The 5,592-nt window shown below is 35.7% G+C and overlaps 1 non-coding gene across 1 annotated transcript; it reads left to right on the top strand.

The window, feature by feature from the left end:
• Positions 1 to 1,330: 1,330 nt before the first annotated feature.
• LOC114913164 (small nucleolar RNA R71) lies at positions 1,331 to 1,436 on the top strand. Its single transcript, XR_003799195.1, has one exon. It is a non-coding gene; the product is annotated as a small nucleolar RNA R71 (small nucleolar RNA).
• The last annotated feature ends 4,156 nt before the right edge of the window (positions 1,437 to 5,592 follow it).

Below are 5,592 nucleotides of genomic sequence, written 5' to 3'. Positions count from 1 at the left end.
TTTTTCAATGTGAAAATCTCCTATAACACAGGAAATGATTGGGGCTCCTGGGTTCTTAAGCTTTGGAGGGGTAACGTGCTGGAAGATAGAACTAGCCTATTCGATGAGGCATACTTTCTTCGGGATTTGTGATCTAAATTTATATTTTTGGATGCACAAATCCTTAAAAAATTTAGCATATGTAGGGATCTATTTGATTGCATCTAGAAGGGGGAGATTAATTTGGACTTGCTTAAGCAATTCCAACATCTCATCGAGTCTTCCTCCCTTCTTATCTGCATGAGTAGGGGCTTTTAGAGCATCCGAAAATAGGACTTTAGGCAAGTAAGATGATTTTGATGTAGATTGTTCATTCTCTACTTTTGGATCCTCCTTATTTTTGGATGATTCAGATTTGATCAGAGGTCTAGGATTGGTCTCATTGATTTTACTAGTGTGTTCAATGACCTTCCCACTTCTAAGAGTCATGATTGATTTGGCATGTTCAGAAAAGATTTTGGGGCATTGAAGCTCTCAACTATGAATTGCCCTCTCAAGTTGCTCTCAGGTTGGCTAGATAATTTTTCTCCTTCCCTCCTACTGAATGCGATTGCTAGCTGACCTATTTGGATCTCTAGCTTAGCAATGAATTGCATGTGAGAGTTAAAGGTCTGAGTGTTGACTTCTAATCATTCTAGTATTTTCAGAATCTTCTCCTCAAAAGCTGAGTTGTGACCAATGGTAGATAGTTGAGGAGTATTTTGAAATTGGTGGTATGGTCCATGCCTATATGTCGGGTCCTGATAGTTGGGTCTAGGTATAGCAAGGCCAACCACTAGTTGTGATCTTCAAAAAAATTTGGGTGATTTCTCCAATCAGAGTGATAAGTGTTAGAATATGGATCATTTTCTGATCTAAGAGCTTGTTGGGCTTGAGCTTGCTGGACCTACTTGTGCACAAACTTAAGAAATTAAGGTGCGACTAGGCATTTACTAACAAAATGGGTCAGGCTTGCACATAATGTATAAACATCTTGGACTAGGTTAGGTGGAATCAAGAGTGTCCAGTATTTAGAAGATGGTCCAAATTTTGGGATAATTTATTTACCTTACTGTGAATATCCATAACATTTCCAATTTGATAAGTTCCACCTCTTTTCTATTGAAGCATGGGTTGTTCTCTAGAGGTGGCAGACATGTGATGTAAGGAGTTCTCACTAAGTATTTTAAAGAGCTGCCAAGCTTCATCCTCACTCTTTAGCATGAATATCCCATCACACGATGCATCAACCATTTATCAGTGTTTCTCCGATAGACCATCATAGAAACACTAAATAAGTTGCTATTTGGGGATAGCATGGTGTGGCTATTTACGAATGAAGTCCCTTAACCTTTCTCATGTCTCATGAAAAAGTTCACCATCCAATTGAGAAAAACTAATGATGACTTTTTTAATTTGATTTATTTTTTTAATTGAAAAGTATTTCTTGAGAAACTCTCTCTGAAGATGGTCCCAAGTTGAAATGGTTATGGAATTTAGGGAGTTTAGTCAATGTTTGACTTTATCCTTAAGTGAGAAAGGGAATAGTTTCAATCCAAGGGCATCATTAGAGAAGTTTTAGATTTTTACTGTAGAATAAATCTTAAGAAATTCATCCAAGTATTTGTACAGGTTCTCATTACTAAGTCCATAGAATGATGGCAATATTTGAATAATGCTAGACTTAATCTCATATTGGGTAGCCTCTATAGGATATGCTTGAATGCACAAAGAATAGGTATACGAGGATGGAGTGAAATATTCCCTCAATGGGTGCAGAGGGTTAGCCTCACTAGGTGCAGCCATGTTTCTAACTCGAATGGTCCTAAGAGTCTTTTCTAGTTCTTCGTCTAGTGGTTGTAAGTCGGGTTTTAGCGATCGTCGACCTAGCATGCAACTAAAAGGTATATGTAGGACTCTCCTAGTCTATTAAGTTTTTATGTTTTTTTTTGGATATGTATATTTTTTTTAGAGGAGAAGGGAAAAGAAAGAAAGAAGAGAAAGGTTCTAAAGATGCGAATCTAAAGAATCCTAAAGCTAAGAGAGAGAAGAGAATTTAATTAGAGTTTGATGTTAATTGCAATCAAGTTAAACAAGCATGGACCCTCTATCCTAGGGTTAACCTAGATTTAGACAGCTCCTAACTTTCAAGACCACCTTTGAGCACTCTAAGCCCAAGACTGACTAACTGACTCAGCCAAGTAAGTGTAAGATTCGTGGGAGATTTTTCATGCTTTCGCAACGTTCCTTATGAAGGAAAAGAAAGCCTGTTTCTAGCGGATAACTAGGGTTGTATCTGAAAATTTTTTATATATTGAACTAAATAAAGATCAAATCTTTATCCAGATTGTAGTGAAATAGAGATCAAATGCCTAAAATCTAGATTCAACTTCTCACGTAGGTTTGGATCTGCAGGTCCTTTACTTCGTGCGCACGCCAAGCTCCACAGGAATGTGGGATGAAACTTCAAATTGAAGCACCTTCACAAGGCCACCAAGGGAGAGAAGAGAGCTACTGATGTGATGCCTCACACTAGCAAGGAAGATGCCAAGAGAGGGGCCATGGCAAGGAGGAGGGGCAGCAAGAGGTGGGACACCAAGAGGGGACACCCAGTTGGATCTCATGCCTCTCTCTCTCTTTCTCTGTTTCACACAATTTGATTGCTCTGTTTCATAGGTAGAGACCCTCTCTATTTATAGATGATTCTCCATGACCCATAAGATTAGGATTTCTAATTCAAATAAGCTTTGAATCAATCCATAACTTATCAAAGAAGGACTCTTAGTTGAGAAAGGATTGGTGCCTAACTTGGTGCCTACATACGCCCACGTCCACACCCATGTGGGGCGGCCCACAACCAGCACTAAATTAGGAGTTGGTTATCCATGGAGGTGAGGGAGTCCTAGTGAAAATAGACTCTAAAGATCGCATCCAAAATTGGATCAATTCAAATCCAATTCGAACTTGATTTGAAATAATTTTGAAAGGCTGTCAATCCTAAACTATTTAGGATTTAGGACCAAGTCTAACTTAAAATTTTAAACCTAATTAAGTATAATTAAATTAAATCTAATTTAAAATTAATTAGCACTTAAATCCAATCTCTTATAGGCTTCTTAGATCATAGATCAAAAATTTTTCATCTCTGAGATTGAACCTGAACCTCATGTATAGTGCTAGCTAGACATAGTCAACTTTTCAATTCTGTTTGATCCATAACTTAATTTTCAGTCAAGTTAGTCTATATGTTCAATCAAGTTAAGTACTTTCAAATTAGACATATAAACATAGACCAATACTTTCCTACGTTGTTTGACTTTTGTGCGTGACTCCATAGATTTGAACACTAAACTGGTAGCACAGAAACCGTTTCCTACACCAATCGAAGATACCATCTAGCAATGATTTGCGATGTCCGAATAGGTCGAATAATCACAAAAGAATATTTCAAAGTCTATGCATATGGTTACCACATAATTCATCCCTTTGATCTTAAATATTCTAAGATGATCTAGAGTTAACTATCAACTCTGACAAAGTCATCTACATTGTATTTTAACTTTTCAAATCCATCACATGGATTATCCTGATCAAGATTTTATTAAATCGAAATATAGTGATACATCAACTCTTATATTCTGGAGGGATCAATCCTATCTTGATCCACACACAGACTTCATAAATACTTAACTGTACCCAATAATCTTCTATCACTATATTAGAAATTCAAATAGTCCGGCACCAAAGCACGGTGAGTTGCTTGCAAGTCACTATGGTGATCTCAGATCTAAGGGACACTTATGCCTATACACTTCATGAGCAACTCTTGACAATAGAATGCTCAGCAAATGAGTCACTTGTTCAGTGATGATATACTCCTATTTCTCACCTGTATGCCATACCAGTGTCACCACATCCCTTAGTTAAGAGGACAACCAACCCATATAGCATACAACGATCTCTACTCGATAAATGTTATCATCTTGTAATGATTTATCATTTGATCGCGAATATGTTTAAGAACTATACGATAAATCTTTCTTTATCGATTACTAACATAGTTCTAAATATTGGAAATTATGTCCTAAAGCCAATCATCTAGGTTGTAGATGATTGTGCTCCATACATGTATATGAATTATAAAATTTATAAATATTATCTGGCATATTCATCATAAGAAATGCATCTTTCTAAATAGAACTCATATGTTATGATGAAGTCCTTAGAGCTACTTTCAAAATAATAAAGAAGGATTTATCGTGTGGTTCTTAAATCTTACTCGTGATCAAATGATACAATTGTTACAAAGATGATAATTGTATCGAGTGTAGATCGTTATGTACCATATTAGTTGGTTGTCCTCTTAACCAAGATGTGTGGTGACATGGATGTGGCATACGGATGATATGTAGGAGTATATTTTGCTGAGCGTGATCATCTCTGGAGTACTTTACTGTCAAAGATTGCTCTGATGGGATATGGGTGTAAGTGTCCCTCTGACCTGAGGCTGCTTCAGTGATTTGCAAGTAACTCACTGTGCTTTGGTATTAGACTATTTGAATTTCTAATTTGATGATGAACGATTTCTGGATATAGTCAAGTACTTGTGAAGTCTGAGTGTGAGTCAAGATGAGATTGATCGCTTCAAGTAAAATTAGAGATGATGCATCACTGTGTTTCAATTTAGCAAAACTTTGGCCAAAGTAGTCCCAGTGACGAGTCACAGAATTTTTGAGGTGGAGATATAATTTGGACCACTCATCTTGGATTAATAGTTTAACCCTATGTCGTCCTTGAGTATTGAGAGTCAAAGGGATGAATTATACAATAACTATATCCACATGGGTTCTAGAGTGTTGCTAGGCATATATTCAGCCTATCCGAACATCAAGAACCATTATTAGGTGGTAACATCGATTAGTACAGAAATTATTCTTGTGCTATCAGTTTAGGTTTAAACTTATGAGGTCACACACATAGAAGTATCTGTCGGATCAAATGGCTGATCGACGATTATGAATCATTGAAAGATTTAATTATCAATGTGATTGATGATTAATCCTATATAAATATTGTAATAAATTATTTACTAATAGTTGATAAATTAAAAAATAATTAATAATTAATTTGATTATTAATTGGCTCAATTTGATTGAATAATGGAGATTGGATCAAATCTAATTGAATTAGATTCAATTAGATTGGCTTTGGATTGGTTGGATGAATCTCTATTAGATAACAAAGCTTATTCCAATTGATCTCAGGAATGCAAATCAAATTCTAAGTTAAATAGGATTCAATTAGTTTTATATTAGTTTTGATTAGGTCAAACACTGTTAGATAATAGGCTTGATTGGATCAAGCCCTATTATCAAATAGCTTCCCTGATATCCATTAAGAATCAATCTTTGGATCAATGAGATTTTAATGTAACTAATTTCTAATTGGATTCGAGCCTAATTAGTTTCATAATTGGATTAGGATCTAATTAGTTAGTTTATTATAACTAATTCTTAAATTGGTTAAAATTAGATCTAAAGGTTAGTTAGAGTTGGAACAAGATTCTTGAATCCT

The sequence above is a fragment of the Elaeis guineensis genome, chromosome 5 (assembly GCF_000442705.2).
Source record: "Elaeis guineensis isolate ETL-2024a chromosome 5, EG11, whole genome shotgun sequence".
Lineage (NCBI taxonomy): Eukaryota > Viridiplantae > Streptophyta > Magnoliopsida > Arecales > Arecaceae > Elaeis > Elaeis guineensis.
The sequence above is the reverse complement of the archived record's forward strand: the minus strand, read 5'-3'. Positions and strand labels throughout refer to the sequence as shown.